At 55.9% G+C, this 23,502-nt stretch overlaps 1 protein-coding gene across 1 annotated transcript in view; it reads right to left on the bottom strand.

The window, feature by feature from the left end:
• Positions 1–23,502, bottom strand: part of LOC146783419 (solute carrier family 2, facilitated glucose transporter member 11-like) — an 890,872-nt gene that overhangs the window by 739,872 nt on the left and 127,498 nt on the right. The window lies entirely within an intron of this gene.

Here is a 23,502-nt window from a genome sequence, read left to right as displayed (position 1 = left end):
ACCAGTAACATGCTACGGCTGCCAACAAACTGGACACTATGCCAGCGACCCAGTCTGCCCCCTGAACCGAAGAAGCGGGGCCGGCGGGCCCCCGCCCCGACAGCTGGCGGCCGCCGCCCTGGGGGAAGAAGAAGAAGAAGAAACCCTCGACTGAGGAACTACCGAATGGGAGCCGGCAGCCATGTCCCTGGTCTGCCTGGGTAGCCGAGAAATGGTGCCCCGCACCCCCATCCCAAGCAACACCCAGAAGTACAGGCAGCAGGTCACCGTCAATGGACAACGGGCCGAAGCCCTTCGTGACACCGGCGCCAGCGTCACCGCTGTCCGCTGCCACCTGGTGACCCCCAAACAGATCCTACCCAATGTGCTGTGCCCCGTCCGGACGGCCGACAACAGTGAAAGCCTGTGCCAGATGGCCCTGGTCCCCTTCGAGTGGGGAGGGGTGACAGGCCTGCTAAAGGTGACGGTCTGCGACGACGCACCCGTAGACTGCCTCCTGGGGAACGACTTGGAGAGTTCCCCCTGGGCTCAAGTAGAGTGACGAGAGCACCTCCGAATGCTGGGACTATCCGAATGGGCCTGCGCCACCACCCGGTCCATGACCGCCCAGGCCCCCCGCTCGACCTTGGCCCCCGGTGCCGCCCAGCCCGAGGGGCTCGCACCACCCCCCGCCAGCGGCGAGGGGGAGGCGGACACCGACCCTGGACCTATTGAATCCTCCCCCGAGGAGATTGCTTCCCTGGGCGCCCTACCAGAACTTGCACAATGGCGCCACGAAGGGGGCCCCACCCGTGAGCAGTTCCAGCAAGAACAGCAGTCCTGTCCCTCTCTCGAAGGGGTCCGACAACAAGCGTCCGCCCAAGCCAACGGGGACCAGACCGGCACCCACTGGGTCTACTGGGCCGAGGGCCTGTTGTACAGTGAGCAAAAAGTGGCAGAACTCGGGGCCAGCCGCGTGTTGGTGGTCCCCCTACGCTTCCGGGAGTTCCTTCTCAACCTGGCACATGACGTGCCCCTCGCCGGACACTTAGGGCAAGACAAAACTTACAGCCGTCTGGTGACCCACTTCTACTGGCCCCGGATGCGGAGAGACGTGGACAACCACTGCCGGTCCTGCCAGACCTGCCAAGCCAGCGGGAAGACGGGGGGTCGGGTCAAGGCCCCCCTCCAGCCCTTTCCAGCCGTCAGCACCCCGTTCGAACGGGTCGGAATCGACATCGTGGGGCCCCTGGACCCCCAGACCGCCCTGGGCCACCGCTTCATCCTGGTCCTCGTGGACCACGCCACCAGGTACCCGGAGGCGGTCCCGCTAAGAACTGTAACGGCCCCCGTGGTAGGCCGGGCCTTGATGGGGATCTTCTCCCGAGTGGGATTTCCCCGCGAAGTGGTGAGCGACAGGGGCACGAACTTCATCTCCAAATACATGCGGTCCCTGTGGCAGCAGTGCGGGGTCACGTACAAATTCACAACCCCCTATCACCCTCAGGGGAACGGATTGGTCGAGCGGTTCAACAGAACCTTAAAGGGAATGATCCAGGGCCTGGAAGAGCCCCTAAGGCGGAGATGGGATGTCCTGCTGCCGTGCCTCCTGTTTGCCTATCGGGAGGTCCCGCAGAAGTCCCTGGGGTTCAGCCCGTTTGAATTATTGTACGGACATCCGGTCCGCGGACCGCTCAGCCTGGTCAAGGAGGGCTGGGAGACGAAGCTCCAAGGCGCCCCTCCTGACGTCTACCGATACCTCCTGACCCTACGAAACCAGACCCGCAAGTTCCGAGCCATGGCCGAAGCCAACCTCGAGGCCAGCCAGGAGGACATGAAGCGGTGGTACGATCGGAACTCCTCTACCATCGAGTTCGAGCCAGGCCAGAGAGTCTGGGTCATGGCCCCGGTTGAACCCTGCGCCCTCCCGGACAAGTGGACCGGGCCCTTCAAGGTGGTGGAGAAGAAAAGCCCCGTCACCTACCTAGTCGACCTGGAGTCCCCCCGGAACCCCCTCCGGGTTCTACATGCTAACAGGCTCAAACCCCACTTTGCCCGGACCGAACTGAGCCTGCTACTGGCGACCGACGAGGGGGGCGAGGACGACTCCGAGCCCCTACCCGACCTCTTGCAGTCCAACGTCCACGACGGATCCATCAAAGGTGTCCAACTCGCCTCTTCCCTGACCCCGGAACAGCGTAACGAATGTCAACAACTACTGCAGGACTACGCAGCCCTCTTCTCCCTCACCCCGGGGGTGACCCACTGGTGCGTCCACGACGTCGACACCGGGGAGAGCCCCCCCGTGCGACACCGAGCCTACAGGGTACCCGACCGAGTGCGGGCATGCATCCAGGCCGAAGTAGCGAAGATGCTGGCCCTGGGGTCATCGAACCCTCCGACAGCCCGTGGGCCAGCCCTGTCGTCCTGGTGCCAAAGGCCGCAGCCCCCGGCCACCCTCCGGAGTTACGATTCTGCGTAGACTACCGAGCCCTGAATGCGGTGACCAAGACGGACGCCCATCCTATACCCCGGGCCGACGAACTCATCGACCGCTTGGGGGCCGCCCGCTACCTGAGCACGCTGGACCTCACCGCCGGGTAATGGCAGATCCAGCTCACCCCCGGCGCCCGAGAAAGATCCGCCTTTTCTACCCCTGATGGGCATTACCACTTTCGGGTGATGCCCTTCGGCATGAAGAACGCCCCGGCCACTTTTCAGAGACTTGTAAACAAGGTTTTGGCCGGGCTCGAGGCCTTCAGCGCGGCCTACTTGGATGACATTGCCGTGTACAGCAACCACTGGGCTGAGCACCTCCTTCACCTCAAAGCCGTCCTGGCCGCCCTCCAGCGGGCCGGGCTCACGATCAAGGCCAGCAAATGCCAGATCGGCCAAAGATCTGTGACCTACCTGGGCCATCAAGTGGGAAGCGGTCAGGTGGCCCCTCTCCAGCCAAAAGTCGATGCCATCCAGGCATGGGAACCCCCCACTACCCAGACCGCTGTGCGGGCCTTCCTGGGCCTCACTGGATACTACCGGCGGTTCATCCGGGACTATGGGAGCATTGTTGGGCCTCTCACAGAGCTCACCTCGAAGAAACAACCCAAGAAGGTGCACTGGACTCCTCACTGCCAGTCAGCTTTCGAAACTCTCAAGGCAGCGATGTGCACTGCCCCTGTACTCCAGGCCCCTGACTACAGTAAGGATTTCATCGTGCAGACAGACGCCTCCGAATATGGGATCGGGCCGTCCTGTCTCAGGTTGATGAGAAGGGACTCGACCGCCCGGTGGCCTTCATCAGCCGACGGCTGCTGCCCCGGGAGCAACGATGGAGCACCATCGAGCGCGAGGCCTTCGCCGTAGTGTGGGCCCTTAAGAAGCTCCGGCCCTATCTCTTCGGTACCCACTTTCGGGTCCAGACCGACCACCGGCCCTTGCGGTGGTTAATGCAAATGAGAGGCGAGAATCCCAAGCTGCTGCGGTGGTCCATTGCCCTGCAAGGGATGGACTTTTCAGTTAAACACCGACCCGGCAATGACCACGCCAACGCGGACGGCCTGTCCCGCTTCTTCCGCCTTGACGAGGAGAATCCCCAAGGAGATGGGTGACTCTCTCCGCCTTCGGCTGGGGGGGACGCCTGTTGGACCCGGCCTCGTGGCGTGGTCCTGACTTCCCGGGAATTGGGCCCGTTCTTCGCCCTAGCCTCCACGAGCTACCCGTGCGGGCCGCACGAGGTCACCTACACCTCGAGGCTCCGCCATTTTGTCACCTGCCACGTGACCCTGCACGCCAGCCCTCATGACTCCGCTCAACCCGGCCTCGGCCCCAGCAAGGCCCAGACATTGAGGCACCAAGAACTGGCCAGGGGGTGTCACGTGAACACCTCATCGCCCTGGCGGAGGGCGGTATCGATGGGACCCCCAACCGCCCCCACACACCGAGGTGCGATCGGCCTCCAGCTCTCTTGGGCCGGGCGCCTCTCCTGCTGGGCGTCTGGCCACCTCCACCCGGCCTCTCCGCCCCCCCCCGGGCGCAAGGGTCCGGACATCAAAGGGCTCCAGACCTATATCTGGGGCGACCCCGCCACAGACCGGGAGTTGTATCCCGGAGTCGGGAGCCCTGCTGATCGAATCGCGGCCGACGCTACGGAGAAGAACTCTTGCTTGAACTACCACGAGCCCTGCAGACTGCGTCGCGGCTCCTTCTTGTTGAAACCTTGAAACCCCCCGGAACATCGGGGCCCTGCTGACGCTGTCGCGGCCCAACCTCGCTGAAACCTCCCTCGGAGCCCTGCTGACGACGTCGCGGCTCGAGCTGAGCAGAAACCATCTTGAGAGCCCTGCTGACCTGATCGCGGCTCTCCACGAACTGAACGCCAGAGCCCTGCTGACGCCGTCGCGGCTCGACCCCTCCGAGATCCGGAGGTCCTCCAGCTTGAGGATAAGAACTGGGCCCCGGGTACCCTCGTACCGAGCTCCTGCCAAAGACTGTCCCGCTACCCCTTCCCGTCTAAAGAGACACTGAGACTTTTGGTGGATCCCTCGATCCCCTTTCGTGTAAATATTGATCCCTTAACCTTTAAGTGCTGATAAAGAATTGCTCGTCTTGAGACAACCTCCTTGAGTCCTGTGTGGTGGTGTTACTGTGCTCGTACATGATAGGAGAAGGATCTCTCAGGAGGCTTCTCTGCAGCGCTCGGCTACTTCGTACAGTGTGGGGGGGCCCCCCTGAGTAGTCTCGCCGACTCCTCGGGGTCCGCCTTCCAACAGTAACTCTATGGATGAGTGGCATTGTGTAACAGGATGTATAGGTGTATGAGTACATATGATGAGTGAGTACATGTATGAGTGACTGTATAGGACTGTTGGTGAATGAGTGGATGTGTATGTGGATCTTAGAATTACTGAAGAGGTTGTTGTAACTGGTATTGGTATGTCCATTGTTTTGAAAATTGTAGTCTCAATTTTTGAATGTGTGTATCAAAGGTTATATTAGGGTGAGAGGAGGTCTGCCACTCTATCACAAGGATGATGTCATCAGTGATGTCATCAGTGATGTCATTTGAGATGTCATCAGTGATGTCATGAGTGATGTCACTGACCATGTCATGAGTGATGTAATATGTGACGTCATCAGCAGTGCATTGCGGGCGCGCGAGTTATAGTTAGCTGAACTAACTATAACGGGGGAATTTCAATGGTTTTGTACAAGTGAAAAGTCCAGCTAACTATAACACCCCTGAAACCTATGGTTTTTTCAGTGAATTTCTGAGGTTTTTTAAATGCTAATTCCTAACTATAACGTGCCTGAAACCTATGGTTTTTTCTGTGAATTTCAAAGGTTTTTTAAATGCTAATTTCTAACTATGCCTACAGAGATAGGACATGTGAAGAAAGAAGAAAAAATGCACAGAAAGAAAAAAAGGAAGTGCAGAAAGAAGCAACAGAAGTCCTCAAAGATGAAGAAAAGTGCAGGAAGAAGGATAACGTGCAGAAAGAACAAAAAGAAGAGCAGAAAGAAGCCTTGTTGCAAAATCATCCTGTACCCTCAACTTTTTCAGACGGATACTGGTGGTAACTGAGTCTGACTAACCAGTCCTAGAGCCAGTGCTATGTTAAAAGACACTTGGGTGCCGATTACGATCCTGTAAAAAAATTCCCCGTACGACTCGTATCCGGTCTTTTTACCGTACGAATCGTACAAGTGCCGTACAAACTGCCAAGTACGATTCGCATGGGAAAAACTCCATACGAGTCGCATTGGGAATAATTCCACACACGTCCTCGGGTCGGAAAATGTGTCCGACACCTCCCCGGACGATTTACCGTACAAACGTGAAAAGTGAAGTCCGACCGCGCAAGTACGATCCATCCCGTGCGTCCGATGTCACAACCGTATGGAAAAAACACCGTCCGCACCGAACTCCCATTGCAACCATGGAGACATGTGCCCACATATGCGCCGTACCCCCCCCAGCCCCCGTGAGTACGCGCCGTACCCCCCCAGCCCCTGTGAGTACGTGCCATACCCCCCCCAGCCCCCGTGAGTACGTGCCGTACCCCCCCCAGCCCCCGTGAGTACGCGCCAAACCCCCGTGTATGTACCCCCCTGTACGTGTCGAACCCCCCCGTGTATGTACACCCCTGTACGTGTCGAACCCCCCGTGTATGTACACCCCTGTACGTGTCGAACCCCCCCGTGTATGTACACCCCTGTACGTTCGAGTCGTACCCCCACCCGTGTATGTACGGTGCGTACCCACGTACATACACGGGTGGGGGTACGACTCGAACATACAGGGGTGTACATACACGGGGGGTTCGACACGTACAGGGGTGTACATACACGGGGGTTCGACACGTACAGGGGTGTACATACACGGGTGGGGGTACGACTCGAACGTACAGGGGTGTACATACACGGGGGTTCGACACGTACAGAGGTGTACATACACGGGTGTGGGTACGACTCGAACGTACAGGGGTGTACATACACGGGTGGGGGTACGACTCGAACGTACAGGGGTGTACATACACGGGGGTTCGACACGTACAGGGGTGTACATACACTGGTGGGGGTACGACTCAAACGTACAGGGGTGTACATACACGGGGGTTCGACACGTACAGGGGGGTACATACACGGGGTTCGGCGCGTACTCACGGGGGCTGGGGGGGTACGGCACGTACTCACGGGGGCTGGGGGGGTACGGCGCGTACTCACGGGGGCTGGGGTGGGGTACGGCGCGTACCGGGCCCCCTATTCTGGTCGTTTTGCGGCGTACTTCGCTTTTCCGGCACTTTTTGGGTGCCGTAAAAATATTGCCGTCCTGACTGCTGTCGGTTCGAATCGTACTTCCTGGGTCGTGAAACGCTGCCTGACAGCGTCCCGACGTCACGTCGGGGCATTCCCGGATCACATTCGTATGTATATTTTCGTCGGACGGTGTTTTTTACGATTCGTACGGAAATGGTGTTTCCGTGCGAATCGTACTTCCATGTTTGTAAAGTTTTACAACCGGGCACGAGTCGGACGGAGAAAACGCTCCGACCGACGGTTCGTACCCGGTTTTTCCAGGATCGTAATCGGCACCTTAGTATACAGTGAAAACACCTACATACACTAGGGAACATTATGAGTTGGGGTCCCCCTGTGATTAGCATGATCTCCTCTGTAAGCCCCTAGTATATAATAGGGCAGGGGGATTAAAACTACCTCTTAAAACAGGCCACAGGGCGTTTTTGCACACGTTAACTCAGGCCCCGTCCCCTCCCTTCACCACTGTGTAAACACGCCCTGTGTCCGTTTTTATTTGGGAGATTAAGTTCATTTGAATCCTGAGGGTCCCTAGGGTCCAACTAGCCCACTAGGTACCTCCAGTAAGCGCCACAGAGCTGCGTTGCAGAGAGGTGTAAAAAGGGGCTTGGCCTCAGAACACCTGTCTGCAGCGCAGCTCCCTGGCGCATACTGGAGATGCCTGTTGGGCTAGTTGGCCCTCAGGGACCCTCAGTATTGAAGAGGAATTAATTCCCCAACTTACAACTCGCCAGGGGGCGTGTTTGCAGAGTGCTGCAAGGAGGGGGCGTCGCCTCCGGCACGATGCCAGTCTTTTATTTATTTTAATTTTTTAAGAAGGGGGGCTGTGTGGTTCCCCTTCTTATTCTAATTTATTGGCCCTGATGACCCCATCCCCCAGGGCCTGTCTCCTAATTATATTTTTTTGACCCCAATCCCCCAGGGCCGGCCACTGTTTTTTATTATTTTAAAAAAATATATATTTATAGACACACCTAGGACATGCTGGACAAACCGTACGTACCTATCACCATGACGATTTGCGTGATATTCATTAAAAGGCGACTATGCATACAATGAATCCACGTGGAATGTATTTACACCACTAGTGAAGCTCTGACATGTCTGATGCCCTACCGTGCCTAATCCCGGTAGACACCCTTGTCGTTTATTTATACAAACATGGGTAGCTATTGACGGGCACATTTAATACACATGCACACCAAGCCATTCAAAGGAGATTCGACAAAAATTCGACCAAAACTATGCAAGAAACCCCCCTCACGATTAATAAAACACACATCCACTGCCGGATGTGTAATACTTTTTATTTTACTCTCTGGAAAGGGGACGAACATCACTTGAGAGTCACAGCGCGCTCCTGGCAGAGCCCAATGCTGTGTTACACCCACCATTGCCTGCCGAGTGCCACACACCTCTGTGTTGTATTCCACCAGCTAGTGCATATGCTATGACACTCTCTAGCCCATGTGCACTGTAACACCACCCCGTGAATATGTCATGCCACACTTGTCTTCGCACGGGTTATATTGCCCCATCTAACGTGCCTTCCTCGATGCCTATGTTATAACGCACAGTGCTATGCCATACATATTACAATCTGGGATCCATATCTTTGTCACAGTGCATATGCAACGTTACACTCCCCAGCACATATTTTATATTACAACTTTAGAGACTAGTTAGGTTACACAACACTGCCCTGTGCATATTACACTCCAAGGCGCACATCGCATAGCACGCGCTAGTGCCTGTGCTATCTCGCGCTCTCCAATGAATCTGTCATTGTGCACAATGTATTGCATATTATATTTCACGCCCGGTTCATCTTATATCACACTTTTTGGTGCATAGTTTATACCATATACTATATCTAGTTTTCATTTTCAATCGTGCTCCCAGGACTATGTTCTATATAACACTGCGTCCACCTACCCTTTTCACGGGCATTACATTTTGCGATAGGGGGTGGAGGGTCAGGGGGTGTTTCTGCCAAGTGAGCCCGGAGTCACAGTCACAAACGTCCTCTTCTTCCTGAATAAAAGTGAGATTATGCTGCATACTTGTTCATATTTTAAGTAGTTCGCACAGACACACATTTTAAAAACAATAAACTTCCTAATACTCACCTTCTCTGAACAGTTCACTTGCTGCCTGTTAGAAAAGGTAGACGGACCGGGAGGGCCGGCCGGGGTCAGGGGGAGAGGTCTCCGGGGAGAGCCGTCCCCAGCGATCGTACAGACAAGTAACTTCCCCCCCCACAGACAGAGATCACACACGGATAAGGTTCAGTGTTCTTTATAGGTACTTAGTTATGATACGGTAGAATGGTACAAGGAGGTCTGGACGCAGGGGTCCCCTCGATTAGAGTCTCGTAAGGTAGGGAAGGGGGTAGCGGGTCAGTCTATTTACCAATCAGGTAGTTCAGATAAGATGATGACGAGCTCACAATCCTCGAGCTTGGTGTTCAGGCAGTACGGTCCGCGGCAGCGCCAGCAGGTCCCGGTAAGGATGGTTGATACAACGGGCCGCGGCAGCTCCAGCAGGTCCCCGGAAGATGTACGGTCTGCGGCAGCGCCAGCAGGTCCCGGTGAGGATGGTCGTTACAACGGGCCGCGGCAGCGCCAGCAGGTCCCAGGAAGATGGTCGTTACAACGGGCCGCGGCAGCGCCAGCAGGTCCCCGGAAGATGGTCGTTACAACGGGCCGCGGCAGCGCCAGCAGGTCCCAGGAAGATGGTCGTTACAACGGGCCGCGGCAGCGCCAGCAGGTCCCAGGAAGATGAAGGTTGCAGAAGGCCGCGGCAGCGCCAGCAGGCAGGACGATGGTTCACAAGAGCGGGCTACGGCAGCGCCAGTAGACCGTCAGGGTTGAGTTCACTCGGTGTCTCTCGACTCCAGGATACAACTGCCTTCCTGCTCCGGAGCTGCCTTAGTTATAGGGCTGGTGCCCTTTGATGTCCGGACCCTCGCACTTGGAGGTCGGAGGGTCCGGGATGAAGGTGTCCAGACACCCAGCAGGGGGTGGAGCCAGCGCCTGGGGGCTGCTGGAGGCGATCGGCACCTGGCGGGGGAAGAGCTCTTGACGCTTCGTTCTCCCATTGACCTGCCAAGTGGTCCGCTCACCTCCTGGGTGGATGGTGGTGCCGGGATGTCGGGCCGGCCAGGCCCGGGGTTAGGGTCGAGGTGAGGCCACGCGGCCGCGTGGTGCAGGGCCCAAGATAGCGGCTTGACCCGGCCGGGGAAGCCGGTGGGGCTGGGCCCCGTGATGAGTAGGGGTCCGAGGGCAGAGGGTCCGTCGGGAGACGGAGTACAGGGGCTTGTCACGGGGGTATGCCTGGTGGGCCGGAGCTCGGGCCCTGTCGTGCGGGGGGGAAGCAAGCCCTCTGTGTGGCCTGTCCAACATGCGTCCCCCCCAGCTGAAGGCGGGGAGAGTCACCCATCTCCTTGGGGACTCTCTTCGTCGAGGCGGAAAAAGCGGGACAGGCCATCCGCGTTGGCGTGGTCTTGGCCTGGCCGGTGCTCCACAGTGAAGTCCATTCCCTGCAGGGAAATGGACCAGCGCAAGAGTTTTGGGTTCTCCCCCCGCATCTGCATCAGCCATTGCAGGGGTCGATGGTCGGTTTGTACCCGGAAGTGGGTACCGAAGAGATAGGGTCGGAGCTTTTTGAGGGCCCACACTACTGCAAATGCCTCCCTCTCGATTGTGCTCCAACGCTGTTCTCGGGCCAGGAGACGTCGACTGATGAAGGCCACCGGCTGGTCATGACCTTCGGAGTTCAGCTGAGAGAGGACGGCCCCGATGCCGTGGTCGGAGGCGTCGGTCTGCACCACAAATTCCCGACTGTAATCGGGGGCCTGGAGCACCGGGGCGGTGCACAGGGCGGCCTTCAGCTCCTCGAAGGCCGCTTGACAATCAGGAGTCCAGTGGACCCGCTTCGGTTGATTCTTGGATGTGAGTCCCGTGAGGGGCCCCACGATGCTGCCGTAGTCCTTTACGAACCGCCGGTAGTATCCGGTGAGCCCCAAGAAGGCTCGGACCTCGGTCTGGGTGACGGGGGGCTGCCAGGACTGGATGGCAGCAATCTTAAGTTGTAGTGGGGCCACCAGCCCGCTTCCCACTTGGTGCCCAAGGTAGGTCACCGACCCTTGGCCAATTTGGCACTTGCCGGCTTTAATGGTGAGGCCGGCCCGCTGGAGGGCTTGGAGGACCTCTTGGAGGTGACGGAGGTGGTCGGACCAGTGGCGGCTGTATACAGCGATATCGTCCAGGTAGGCAGCGCTGAATTCTTCGAGCCCTGCCAAGACCTGGTTCACAAGACGTTGGAATGTGGCGGGGGCATTCTTCATGCCAAAGGGCATGACCTTAAATTGATAGTGGCCATCGGGGGTGGAGAAGGCTGACCGTTCCTGAGCCCTGGGTGTGAGGCCGATCTGCCAGTAGCCCGCCGTTAGGTCGAAGATACTAAGGTAGCGGGCGGCCCCCAGCCGGTCGATCAGCTCGTCTGCTCGGGGGATGGGATGGGCGTCGGTCCGGGTGACAGCGTTCAAGCCCCGGTAGTCGACGCAGAATCTCAGTTCAGGGGCGGTGCCGGGGGCAGCGGCCTTGGGAACTAATACAACCGGACTGGCCCAGGGACTGTCCGAGGGCTCGATGACCCCGATCGTGAGCATCTTGGCCACTTCCTCCTGTATGCAGGCCCGTACCCGATCTGGTACGCGGTAGGCCCGGTGCCGGACCGGGGGACTGTCCCCGGTGTCTACGTCGTGCAAACACCAAGGAGTGACCCCGGGGGTGAGGGAGAACAGGGCAGCGAACTGCAGCAGGAGGTCCCGGCAGTCCTGGCGTTGCTCCGAAGTGAGGGCGTTGGAGAGCCGGACCCCATCCACGGAGCCGTCCTTCTCCTGAGTCTTCAAGAGATCCGGGAGGGGCTCGGAGTCTTCTTCTGTACCACTGTCGGTCGCCATCAGGAGGCTTAGTTCGGAGCGCACAAAGTGTGGTTTGAGCCGGTTGGTGTGGAGGACCCGCAGGGGGTTCCGGGTGGTCCCCATGTCGATGAGGTAAGTGACGGGGCTTTTACGCTCGACCACTTTGAAGGGCCCCGTCCACTTGTCTTGCAGGGCACATGGTTCGGTGGGGGACATCACCCATACTTGCTGCCCAGGCTCGAATTCAACGGAGGAGGCATTGTGATCATACCACCTCTTCATGTCCTCCTGACTGGCCTCGAGGTTCGCCTTGGCCATCTCCCTGAAGCGCCGGGTCTGGTTTCGTAGGGCCAGGATGTATTTGAAGACGTCGGGAGGGGTCGTTAAGAGGGCCATCTCCCAACCTTCCTTGACTAGGCTGAGGGGCCCTCGCACAGGGTGCCCGTACAGGAGTTCGAAAGGGCTAAAGCCGAGGGACTTCTGGGGGACTTCTCGGTAGGCGAAGAGGAGGCACGGGAGCAGCACATCCCACTGGCGACGGAGAGGCTCTTCCAATCCCCCAATCATCCCCTTGAGAGTGCGGTTAAAACGCTCCACTAGTCCGTTCCCTTGGGGGTGATAGGGGGTCGTGAATCTGTAGGTGACCCCGCATTGTTGCCAGAGGGACTTCATGTATTTAGATATGAAATTCGTACCTCGGTCGCTGACGACTTCTCGGGGGAAGCCTACCCTGGAGAAGATCCCCATCAGGGCCCGGCCAACCACCGGAGCTGTCACTGTCCGTAAGGGCACCGCCTCGGGGTAGCGGGTGGCATGGTCCACTAGTACCAAGATGAACCTGTGTCCTTGTGCCGTGCGGGGGTCCAGAGGCCCCACAATGTCTATCCCCACCCTCTCGAACGGGGTGGTGACCACAGGGAAGGGTTGCAGAGGGGCCTTCAGCTTCCGACCACTCTTCCCGCTGGCTTGGCACGTGGGGCAAGATCGGCAGTGGTTCAGGACGTCATTCCTCATTTTCGGCCAGAAAAAGTGGGTCACCAGGCGACTGTATGTTTTGTCCTGGCCCAGGTGTCCAGCCAGGGGGACATCGTGGGCCAGGTTGAGCAGAAAGTCTCGGAAGCGGAGCGGTACCACCAGAACTCGACCGGCCCCCAGCTCGGCGATTCTTTGCTCGCTGTAGAGCAGGTCATTGTCCCAGTAGACCCAGTGGGTTCCGGGGGTGTCCCCTGCGTTTTGGGTATCGGCTTGTTGGCGGAGTCCCCTCTTGACGCCACTGAGCCAGATCCGGAAGGTCCTGGTGTTGTGCGTCTGCTTCGATAGTCGGGTCCGGGAGACCGGACTCGCCGTTGCCCTCGACGGGGGCAACCGGGGGCGGAGGTGCTGGCCATTCGGTTTCTTCTGATCGGGGGGTGGCCCGGGCGGCCATGGATCGGGTGGTTATGCAGGCCCAGTCCGGGAGGCCCAGCATCCCCAAGTGCTCTCTTCTCTCGACGGTGGCCCACGGGGAACTCTCGAGGTCATTCCCCAGGAGGCAGTCCACGGGGGCATCGTCCCGGACCGTCACCTTCAGTAGGCCGGAGACCCCTCCCCATTCAAACGGGACGCAGGCCATCTTACACATACTCTCAGAGTTATCTGCCGAGCGGACGGGGCAGAGAATGTTCGGCAGGATCTGCTCGGGCTTCACCAGATGACAGCGGACGGCCGTCACGCTGGCGCCGGTGTCACGCAAGGCCTCGGCTCTCTGTCCATTAATGGTCACCCACTGACCGTATTTTCGGGTGTTGGCGGGTAGGGGAGCCCGCGGAACCATGTCTCTCCCCCCTAGGCATGCCAGGACCATGGCGGCCGGTTCCCACCCTTGCTGGGCCGGCTCGTACTCTTCGGGTCCCTCCGATGATTGCTCTTCCCCTAGGGCAGCGGCCGCTACCTGGCGGGGCTTGGGTGTTTGATTTAGCGGGCAGTTCGGGTCATTGGCGTAGTGGCCTAGTCGCTGGCACCGGTGGCACGTGACGTTGGCTCGGTACCCAGGCCGCAACGGGGGGTTGCCCCGGCCGGCCGGAGGCGGGGTGCTGGCCACGGGTGTTGTTGGTAAGGCGTCTCTCCCTCGCCCCTGGCCCCCTCCTCCTCCCCGAGGACGGTGCTGGCCTTGGTTGCCTCTGTTCTGATCGTGGGGCCCTCTCCGGCCCACTCGGGTGCTTTCCCACCGGTCAGCTTCGGCGGCGAGCTGCCGGGGGTCGGTCAGCTTACTGTCGAGTAGGTGCTGCCGGAGCTCGACGAAACAGTTGTTTGACAGGTGCTCCCACACCATAAGGTTGAAGAGTTGTTCGTAAGTGGCGACCTGACTTCCCTTGATCCACCCTTCGAATGCCCGGCTGAAATAGTTCACGTATTCCACCCAAGTTGTACCTGGGATCCTGGTGCAATCTCTGAACCTCTGGCGGTACATCTCGGGCGTGAGGCCGTAGCGGGTGAGGAGGGCAGCCTTCATGTGGTCGTAGGACGACATCTGGTGATCGGGGAGCTGCAGCAGGGCATCGCGACCCTCGTTGATAAACCTCCCCCAAAGTCCGGCTCCCCAATCACTCCGGTCGATTCGGTGGGAGGTCATTGCGATCTCATAGGCTTTAAACCACTGTTGTATGTCGTCTTCTCGGACATATTCGCGGACAACATCCTTGGGGATGTGAACTTTTTTCTCACTTGGCCCCGGGGTGTGTGGTCGCTCAGGCACCCCCAGTTCCTTATTCTGTTTGCGCAGTTCTATTTCCGCTAGTCGGCGCTCGTGCTCGAGCGTTATTTTTTTCTCTTCCAGCTCTCTTTGTCTCTGCTTTTCTTCTCGTTCCTCTCGAAGCCGCATCTGCTCGAGGTTAAGTTTCTGTTCAGCCAACTTGAGTTCCCCATCCATCTTGAGTCGTGCCATCTCCAACTCGTGTAATCTGACTCTGTCTCTTTCTCGGATCTCCTCTTGCGGGAGGCCCGTTCCCCGCTCCTCGGGAGCCGTGGCGTTCCCCTCTGGTGTGATGCTGGTTTGGTCTGGTGTGACGCTGCTTTGGTCGGAGGGTCCTGTGACCCCCGTTTCTGTCCATGACTCCAGAGCGCGCTTTAGATCATCCTTGGTACTCAGGCCGGTGGTAGCAATGCCAAGTTCCATGCAAAATTGTCTCAGTTCGCGGTGGTTGTATTCTTCTAATTTCTCCATTTGGAATTTCTCGATGGAGCTGCTCTCTTTGGTCGACATCGTGTTTTTGTCGTGGGGTGAGCTACTCTCTGTACGATTACGCGTTGATTCGGATCGCGCCGCTGGCCACCAATGTTAGAAAAGGTAGACGGACCGGGAGGGCCGGCCGGGGTCAGGGGGAGAGGTCTCCGGGGAGAGCCGTCCCCAGCGATCGTACAGACAAGTAACTTCCCCCCCCACAGACAGAGATCACACACGGATAAGGTTCAGTGTTCTTTATAGGTACTTAGTTATGATACGGTAGAATGGTACAAGGAGGTCTGGACGCAGGGGTCCCCTCGATTAGAGTCTCGTAAGGTAGGGAAGGGGGTAGCGGGTCAGTCTATTTACCAATCAGGTAGTTCAGATGAGATGATGACGAGCTCACAATCCTCGAGCTTGGTGTTCAGGCAGTACGGTCCGCGGCAGCGCCAGCAGGTCCCGGTAAGGATGGTTGATACAACGGGCCGCGGCAGCGCCAGCAGGTCCCCGGAAGATGTACGGTCCGCGGCAGCGCCAGCAGGTCCCGGTGAGGATGGTCGTTACAACGGGCCGCGGCAGCGCCAGCAGGTCCCAGGAAGATGGTCGTTACAACGGGCCGCGGCAGCGCCAGCAGGTCCCCGGAAGATGGTCGTTACAACGGGCCGCGGCAGCGCCAGCAGGTCCCAGGAAGATGGTCGTTACAACGGGCCGCGGCAGCGCCAGCAGGTCCCAGGAAGATGAAGGTTGCAGAAGGCCGCGGCAGCGCCAGCAGGCAGGACGATGGTTCACAAGAGCGGGCTACGGCAGCGCCAGTAGACCGTCAGGGTTGAGTTCACTCGGTGTCTCTCGACTCCAGGATACAACTGCCTTCCTGCTCCGGAGCTGCCTTAGTTATAGGGCTGGTGCCCTTTGATGTCCGGACCCTCGCACTTGGAGGTCGGAGGGTCCGGGATGAAGGTGTCCAGACACCCAGCAGGGGGTGGAGCCAGCGCCTGGGGGCTGCTGGAGGCGATCGGCACCTGGCGGGGGAAGAGCTCTTGACGCTTCGTTCTCCCATTGACCTGCCAAGTGGTCCGCTCACCTCCTGGGTGGATGGTGGTGCCGGGATGTCGGGCCGGCCAGGCCCGGGGTTAGGGTCGAGGTGAGGCCACGCGGCCGCGTGGTGCAGGGCCCAAGATGGCGGCTTGACCCGGCCGGGGAAGCCGGTGGGGCTGGGCCCCGTGATGAGTAGGGGTCCGAGGGCAGAGGGTCCGTCGGGAGACGGAGTACAGGGGCTTGTCACGGGGGTATGCCTGGTGGGCCGGAGCTCGGGCCCTGTCGTGCGGGGGGGAAGCAAGCCCTCTGTGTGGCCTGTCCAACACTGCCCCATCCACCTCCTCCCTATCCTCTGTTGTCTGAATCCATGGACTAGCCTCCTCCCTCCTGCCATGCATGGTCTGATGTGCTGCCACTGCCCTCCATTTAGCATGATGTACCAGTCCACTCCTGCTGCCCTCCATTTCCCAATTCTATGGCCCATCATTGACCTCCTGCTTAGCCTCTCTGCTTAGCTTGCTCCTACTCTCCCTACCCCTGCCCTCCCATATCTTTGTGTATGCCCCTGCTCCATCCTTTTTGCCCACCATGTTCCATGGACCTGCCACTCCTATCTACTCTGAGTGTTCTGTTGAGCTGCCACTCCCCTCCCACCTACCTAGCATTGTCAGATGACTGTAACCTGTCCCTGCCACCTCCACCCTGCCTGTCCACATGCCATGCCCCTCTCCCCTTCCTCCTGTCCTCCATGGTCCATTTTACTGCCACACCCTTCTGCCCTCCCTGGTCTGTTGTGCTGCAACTGCTCCTCCTGCCTGCCCCACACGGTCTGTTGTGAGGCCCCTTCCCCTGAACTCTCTTGTCTGTGCCCAGATCCTGACCCTCCCTTCTATCCTCCATGGTCCTTTGTGCATGCCCCTGCACCCTCCTTCTTGCCCATCATAGCCATTGTGCTGCCACTAAGCCTCCCGCTTGCCATGCATGGTCTTCTGTGCTGCCATGGCCCCTCCCACCTTCCCTGTGTGGTCAGCTAGCTGCCCCTGACCCCCTCCCACCTTCCCTCCATGGTCTGTGTGTATGCAATCATAGACTCATTGTTGCTCTCCATGGTATGTCTTGTTTCTAGTGCCCATCCTGCCTGACCTCCATGGTCATCTTGCTGCTCCTGCCCTGCCCCCTTGCCCCCAGACCTCTGTTTCTATGTGCAGACCCCTATTCCCTCCCTCCTGGCTTGTCTGTTCCATTGTAATGCCCCTGATCTGTCCCTCCTGCCCTTTATGGTCTGTTATGCTGCTGCTTTCTCTCCTGTCTGTCCATTATGGTCAGCTACCTACCATTGTTCTCTGTTGTCCATGTGCATGGTCCTGTCCCCTACCTATTGCTTTCTATGGATTGTTGTGCTGCACTCCAGTCCTGCATGCCCTGTGTGGTGTATTGTGCTGCTGCAAACCCTGATGCCTGCCCTGTAGGGTCAGTTTGGTGCACCTCTCCATGTCCCTCCTGTCCTCTGTTATCCGAGTCCATGTCCCTACCCCAATTCCTCCTGCCTACCATGATCCAATGTACCATACTTGCGAACATTTTAAACTTGGTAAGAGGGAGATTTTGAAAAAAAATGGGGTATTGATTTTCCCCTTTGAGTTACATTGGAAAAGAGGAGATTGTAGACAGGAGACAGATCAAATAAAGCCCATTTGAGCTTAAAAACATTGGACGTTTCCTGGCTGAAACGGGTCTGTTGGCATGTATGGTTGAACTACCACTGCCTCTTCCTTCTGCCCACAATGGTCTATTATATTGCCACAGCCTCTCTTGCCAGTCCTATATTGTTGGTTTGTTGCCCCTGCCCCCCTTTCCACTGCCCTCCATAGTCTGTTGTGCTGCCACTGCCCTTCCTGCCTGCCCAGTGTGGTCAAATTGTTGCCTCTGTACTCTCCTACCTGCCTTCAATTTTCAGAGTCCGTGCCCCTGGCCTCTGCCTCTCAACAGTATCCCAATGAACAACTAGATTGCTAACATTCTATATTTATTACAAAAGTGTGGAACGCCTGACGTCATCTTGATTTAATCAAAACTGTAATACCTAGAGCATTTCCTTTAGAAATTACATATATGAGAGGGTCTTATTTGCATCGAAATTATGGTTAGTGCTCTAAAAAACTAAAATGAGGTCATATTTTCTGAGTTTTCAAATAGTGACAAACACCCTTATGCATCAAGCCAAAATCCAGTCGGTAAAATACCGATTCGGTAATAGCTCCCGGTATTGTGTGAAAAATACCCAATCCCTATGCATCAACCCAAAACCCGAGCAAATAACGAATCGCTAAATAAATAACCTCGAACATACCGAATCGCTAATACCCAAAATGCTAATTTACCGAATCGCTAAATACCGAATTCGCAATTACCGAAATCACTATTAGCTCCCGGAAATTGCCAATAGCAAATAACGAATCGCACCCCAATGCAACAAAACTCGCTAATAACGAAAATCCCAAAAATCGCTATTTTGCCAGAGCTAAATAAGGGGAATCAAAACCTGGAGGTAAAGTCACAAAAAAATAAAAAAAAAATAAAAAATCTTCCTACATGTGCAAATGATTGAGGCAATCACAAAACCCTTAAATGTGGCCCAGGAGACCCTGTTGGCTCCCACAAAATGGCTGCCCTCTACGTGCTTGCAAGGAGGATGCGGATCAATGCAGCAGGACAGCGCAGGAGAAGGGTCCAGGAGCGAGTGTTCAGACTGCGCATAACCCTGCTCGGCCAGAATGAGGACGAGGTGTACCAGAAGTATCGCCTCAATCGCGCTATGATCATGCGCCTGATTGCAGACCTGGAACCATTACTGCAGCACCAGACACACAGGACAAATGCTATCCCTGCGCACGTTCAGGTCCTATGCAGCCTGCACCTACTGGCCTCAGGGAGTTTCCAGGGGGTAATTGCGGTTGCCGGAGGTGTTTCGCAAAGCGCACTGTCACGCTTCTTCAAAAAATTCCTAGATGCCATGCTGACAATGCTCCACACACACATCAGCTTCCCCACAACCCCACAGCAGTTGGACCGCACCAAACAGGCATTCTACCAGGTGGCACAATTTCCACATGTGATTGGATGCATCGACTGCACGCATATCCCCATATGTCCTCCGTCAGCAAATGAGTACCTTTTCAGGAACCGCAAGTCATACCACTCGATCAACGTGCAGGTTGTGTGCGATGCCAACAACATCATAACGGACCTAGTGGCACAATTCCCAGGGAGCACACACGACTCATACATCTTCCGCAACAGTGGAATGCACAGGCGACTACTCAATGGAGAATTTGGAGAGGGACTCCTGTTAGGTACGTAGAACTACGCTTCCCCACACCAACACCACACATGTATGTACATCACCAATGCTAAGTCTATGCTTCTATCTTCTAGGTGACAGTGCTTACGCCCTGCGGGAATACATACTCACCCCATACCTAAATCCAGCAACCCCGCAGGAACATCGCTACAACGCTGCACACATCAGCACGAGGAATGTGATAGAGCGGACTTTTGGGATTCTCAAGAGCCGCTTCCGTATCCTCCACAAGACTGGCGGCGCCATGCTATACCAACCAGACACATGCTGTCGAATAATTGCTGTATGTGCAATGCTGCACAACATTGCCACCAGAAGGGGGATACCCATGGAGGTGGACAGGGATGACGACCCCCAGGCTGACCAACCACCCACCCAACGACGACCGGCACACATCCCAAACACAGCAGAGGGCCATAGGAGGCGGACAGACATAATGCAAAATCATTTTTGACCCTGGGTAAAATGAGACATTACAAGTTGGTGTTGGGTGCAACTGTTTAATGCACAGTAGCACTGAGGATTGTGCAACAGAACTAGCATTGTGAATCATGCTCCGATTGCATAAATGTAAATAAAAGGTTCCTTAAAGTCAGGCCTGTGCAAACACAATAATTGGATGGCCATGGTTGCTCCACCATGGACCTGCAGCATGTCCAAATTTCTAGTGGCGCTTGCCACGTACACCAAGCCTCCGCTCAGGTGCATCCAAAGCCTCACCACGGCCTGTCCCCGTGGAGGCACGCGAACTTCGGCGCCTGGTGCTGGCCTCTGCCAGTGACACGCTGCTGACACTGGAGGCAGCCTCACTGGTGTCATCCCCTCCCAATGCTGCAGCACTGCATGTGCTGCTCTGAAGTTGTTCCACAGCAGTGGTGATGTGTCCCAGTGACTTGGCCACATCACCGCAGAAGTGCCCAAGGTCCACCTGCAGGGAGACTGTGCGGCGTGCCAACACAGCGGTGCAGTTGCTGTGCCGTTGTATGGCCTTGGTAGCGGCGGCAGAACGCAACATTAGCTGCCGGTTACTCCTCCTCTGGGACTCATGGCCCTCCCTGATGGCACGGGTGAGCTCACGTACCTCCTCCCTGAGCTGAGCATTGCCATCAGCAACCGCAGTGGTCTGGTCCCTGACCGCCGTGCCCATGTCCCTGACCGCGGAGCCCATGTCGGTGACTGCTGCAGTCATGGCGCGCATCTCCCTCGCTAGGCGCACGATATTGCAGCTGATGCTAGCCACATGTCTTCCCTGCAGGTTCTGTGTACGCAGCATCCTCTCCTCGATTGCAGAGGTTGTTGGGACATCCTGGTCTGCTGAGGAGACGGAACTGCGACGGGCCCTGTGACGCCGTGCGTGTCTTGAGCCTCCAGGTGGTGCAGCAGGTGGTGTGGATGTGCGCTGCGTGGGTGCCAATTGCGGGGGGGGGTTGCCATCTCCTGCAAGGGCGCAACTTGGTGCCTGTGCCTCTGCGGTATTGTGGCTGTACTAGCTGCAGGCTGTCTTGCTGGTGCCGTTGCTTGTGGCGCAGGTGCTGGTGCCTTGGCTTGTGGCGCAGGTGCTGGTGTCTTGGCTTGTGGCACTGGTGCTGGTACCGTTGATTGTGGCGCTGGTGGAGGTGGTGCTGGTGGGGTGGCAGGTGTTGGCGGTGCGTGCGCATCCTGCGCAGTCTCCTGGTCTGACTCCACGGGTGTCTCAGAAATGATCAGCTGGTTGCTGTCGTCAGAGTCCCCAGGTGATGCATCTGTGTGTGAAACAGTGCATGATTAGTGGGATGATTACACCTACATAGTGTTGTACCCATTAATGTCCCTCTGTGGTCCAACAAATGAACAGTCTACAGCCATGTACAAAATATGTGGTGTGTGCTCAGAGGATTTACGCCTGTACCTGCACTCTGGGCTGACTAGACTACAACTCCCAAGATGCAGTAGTGTCATGTGTGGAGCTGTCTGTGCCAGAGCTGCAGACACAGTGAGATTGGGCTGGGGGCATGGGTATGGATTTACGCTATGCTGGGTGTGGCACAGGCATGCATCTTACCTTGGGCACTTGTGGCTGCGCCGGACGTGTCCATCTGGATCACCCCCACGACGGCTTCCCGCTCTATCGTCCCTTCCACAAGGTCCTCCAGGGCTGTGTTGGATGGTGCAGTGGTTGTTCCGCCTCCAGTCCTTCTTGCCTCCCGGAGCCTCTCAGCAATCCTCTCTTTTGCGCGCTTGCGCAGGTCATACCACCGTTTTTTAAGGTCGTCGATGCTGCGGCTAGTGACGCCAACCGCATTGACCCTCTCACGGATGCGCTGCCAGATGCGCCGCTTCTCGGTCTCAGGCACCTTGAGAGACAGCTTGCCAAAGAGGCGGTCGTGTTTGCTGGACACTCCCTCGATGAGGTACTCCAGCTCCCTGTCCGAAAACTTCTTCTTGCGCTTGCGTGCAGATTCTGCGCTGGATGGCACTTCCTGCGACATGATGGATGTGTGATGTGAATGGCAGAATCTGTGTTGCCTCACTCTGCACAGCCTGTCCTTCTTTCCAGCTCCTGTCTGCTCCTCTGTCGAGGCTATGTGGGTGGGGCAGCAGTATTTCCTGGTTGGTGATGTCATCAGCCTGTTCCCGGAGCAACGCGGCAATTTGCGATTTCGCTATTACCGATTCGGTAATAGCTAATTCGGTATTACCGAACTCGCTATTAGCCAAATCGGTATTACCGAACTCGCTATTTGCTAGTGAGGCCGTTTGCGTGCCCCGCTATTAAGGAATCGGTAAATTTAGCGATTTTTAAGGAATCGCTAAATTTCACCGAATCTGTTGATGCATGCCAATTACCGATTCCTTAATGGCGATTCCTTATTTTTCGCTATTAAGGAATCGGTATTAGTTTGGTTGATGCATATGCCCCAAAGAACTTTTAAATTATTTGTAATATTTATGTTTTTGAATCCAGTTGACCACTTGATTAAATGTTGCACCTAGGGAAGAGGATGTGGTGTTACTTCCAGAGCTGCAGACTTTGCAACTGGGGATCCAGGTTAGAGTTTCTGCTTCAGCTCAACATTCTGTGATTCTGGTCAAATCACTTAATCTCCCCATGTCTACAACCAAAATGAATTTGATCTTGTGTGATGTAACCAATGCTCATGTAAAGCACTCCAATACCTGACAAGTCTGCACTATATAAAACTGCAAATACACAAAAAATAAGTGTTTTGGACACTTGGGCTCTTTTGTCTCTGGTGGCCATCTTGGGAGATTTATTTGTTATAAAGTTTCCTAATTTCCTCATTTACTGCAGTCTCCTCAGTAGGAAATGCTTTCATTTTTTTACTTTGATTCCATCAAGAAGGTATTCAGATATGTCACACATTTGCCATAAATTCTGAATGTTAGCACTCTAGTTGCTCATTAGATCACTGTAGTAAAGCTACTGCTCACCACGGATGTCTGATGCTGGTATTAAAAGTGCATGTTTCAGTCTGCATATCAGACTTTTTTTAATGAAATAGAAGAGATTTGAGAAGTCACTCAAAATGTGCCCTAATTTATCTTTCTTCAGTACTAATCATAATCTCTATGGCAAAATAAACCCCCTCATTTTGTCCCTTTGTAAATTAAATGTTTTAAGTGTTACCACTTTATTCCAATCAAGATGGCTTCAGGTGAGCCATTCCTTTGTCATAAGTAATACTGTTAGCGCTCTAGTTGTCCGTTAGAACACTCTGTGACATTCTGTCATTGGGCTATACTTGGGCTACATCTGGGTGATATTTGTGCTACATTTGGGCTCTTTTGCCTCTGGTGGCCATTTTGGGAGACTTATTTGTTATGATGTTTCCTAATTTCCTCATTTACTACAGTCCCTTCAGTAGGAAATACTTTCAGTTTTTTACTTTGATTCCATCAAGAAGGCATTCAGATGTGTCACACATTTGCCATAAATTCAGAATGTTAGCACTCTAGTTGCTTATTAGATCACTGTAGTAAAGCTCCTGCTCACCAGGGAAGTCTGCTGCTGGTATTGAAAGTGCATGTTTCAGTCTGCATGTCAGAATATTTTAATGAAATAGAAGAGGATTTGAGAAGTCAATCAAAATGTGCCCTAATTTTTCTTTCTGCAGCACAAATCATACTTTCTATGGCAAAATGAACCCCCTCATTTTGTTCCTTTTTAAATTAAATGTTTTA

Source organism: Triturus cristatus, chromosome 11 (genome assembly GCF_964204655.1).
Source record: "Triturus cristatus chromosome 11, aTriCri1.1, whole genome shotgun sequence".
Classification (NCBI taxonomy): domain Eukaryota; kingdom Metazoa; phylum Chordata; class Amphibia; order Caudata; family Salamandridae; genus Triturus; species Triturus cristatus.
Note: the sequence above shows the minus strand (reverse complement) of the source record. Positions and strands in the feature narration are given on the sequence as shown.